Genomic DNA, 2,164 nt, shown 5'->3' with positions numbered 1-2,164 from the left:
GTGTACTTTGTGTGTTTGGCAGTATGTGTACTTTGTGTGTTTGGCAGTATGTGTACTTTGTGTGTTTGTCAGTATGTGTACTTTGTGTATTTGTCAGTACGTGTACTTTGTGTGTTTGGCAGTACGTGCACTTTGTGTATTTGTCAGTATGTGTACTTTGTGTATTTGTCAGTATGTGTACTTTGTGTATTTGGCAGTACGTGTACTTTGTGTGTTTGGCAGTATGTGTACTTTGTGTATGAAGTTTTGGTGTAGACTTGGTGAAGCGAGGCTTGTGGAGCAGGTTGAGGCCGGTGGAGTAGTAAGTAGCAGCAGTCACTTTTCGTCCCTCCAGTTTCACGTGGCATGTCTAGTTCAAGGTGAGCCCAGGTGTAACTCGCAGGGACGACTCAGGCGCGGCGTCTTTATTTAAAACAGGCGCTTTAATGAATCATGTGAAACGACAGGAACAAGACGCAGAGCTTTAGCTGCTGTGTCGAACTTAAAACAGGATTTATCAAAGGTTACCTCGTGGCCGCTCGTCGTTAAAGAGGTCCTAGCAAATATTTTTCATCTTGTGCACTTTAAACATATAAAATAATGTGAAGAGCGTAGGTGACAGATTGACAAGGTATTACCAGCGTTATAAATACCTTCGCAGGCTGCTGCACGCGCTCGTGTGTTCAGGTCAATCAGGCAGCGAACATCAAGTCCTACTGTTTCCAGCTGCGATGTCTCCACCTCAGCTGACTCCATCTTTTTTGCAGTAGTGGTTATAAAATTGTTTCAGTTAAAAAAAGATCCATCCATCTTTCACCCACTTCTTCCATTTTGGGTCACGGGGGTCGCCGGTGCCCTGAGAAAAAAGTAGTTTATTTAAGTGTACTACAAGTATACTTATTTTAAACTCAAAATGAGGAAGTGTACTTGAAGTTGACTTTTTATGCATTTTATTTGATATACTTAAAAATAGTATAAAAATGTCCCAATTTAGTCCAAACAAGTATTAAATCAGTATACTTCTAGTACACTACAAGTATGGTGTGTAGTATACTTGATATACTTATACTTGCCAGCTGCCAACTAAAGGTTGTCAGCTCAGAACACCACATACAGAACACCATGGACTTTGTGGATAAGGTGAGGGATGTCATCATGGAGACTGATGAAACAATGGTCTCTTTTGATGTCACATCACTCTTTACGTGCATTCCTGTTGATGATGCAGTAGAGGTGGTCAGTTTAAAATTAAAATCAGACACCACTCTGAGCAGCAGGACCACGCTTTCCACAGAACAACTGTGTCAACTCTTGAAACTGTGCCTGCAGTCAACCTACTTCACATATGGGGAGCAATATTATAGGCAGAAACATGGGTGTGCTATGGGGTCTCCAGTTTCTCCTATTGTTGCCAACCTGTACATGGAGGAGGTAGAAAAGAGAGCCTTGATGTCCTTTTCAGGGACACCACCAAGTCATTGGTTCAGGTATGTTGACGACACCTGGGTTAAAATTAAATCTCAGGAAGTCCAACATTTTACTGACCACATCAACTCTGTGGATAAATACATCAAGTTCACACGAGAAGATGTAAAAAATGACAGGTTGGCTTTCTTGGACTGTGAGGTCTCAGTCTCTGATAGAGGACATTTGCAAACTGAGGTGTACCTCAAACCCACCCACACAGACCAGTATTTGCAGTTTGACTCCCATCACCCTTTGGAGCACAAGTTAGGAGTCATCAGGACTCTGTACCACAGAGCAGACAGCGTCCCCACTAGCTCAGGAGCCAGGCAGAAGGAGAAATCCCACACAAGACAGGCTCTAGAGCAATGTGGATATCCTAACTGGGCCTTCCTGAAAGAAGAAACCCAAACAGGACTCCAGTCAGCCATCAGGTGAAAAGGAGGAACCCAGACCCAGACCAGTGGTCATTCCGTATGTTGAGGGGGTATCAGAGAAACTGAGACGTTTATTTTCTAAACATAACGTCCCAGTGGCTTTTAAACCCCAAAATACATTAAAGACTGGTTCATCCCAAAGATCCAGTCCCCCGGCACAAACAGAGTAATATTGTGTATGTTGTTCAGTGTCAGGAGGGTGATCAGTCTTACATCAGGGAAACTAAACAGCCACTGGCCAAAAGGATGGACCAGCACAGAAGATCAACATCATCAGGCCAGGA

This window comes from Nematolebias whitei, chromosome 5 (genome assembly GCF_014905685.2).
Source record: "Nematolebias whitei isolate Nwh7 chromosome 5, NemWhi1, whole genome shotgun sequence".
Lineage (NCBI taxonomy): Eukaryota > Metazoa > Chordata > Actinopteri > Cyprinodontiformes > Rivulidae > Nematolebias > Nematolebias whitei.
Note: the sequence above shows the minus strand (reverse complement) of the source record.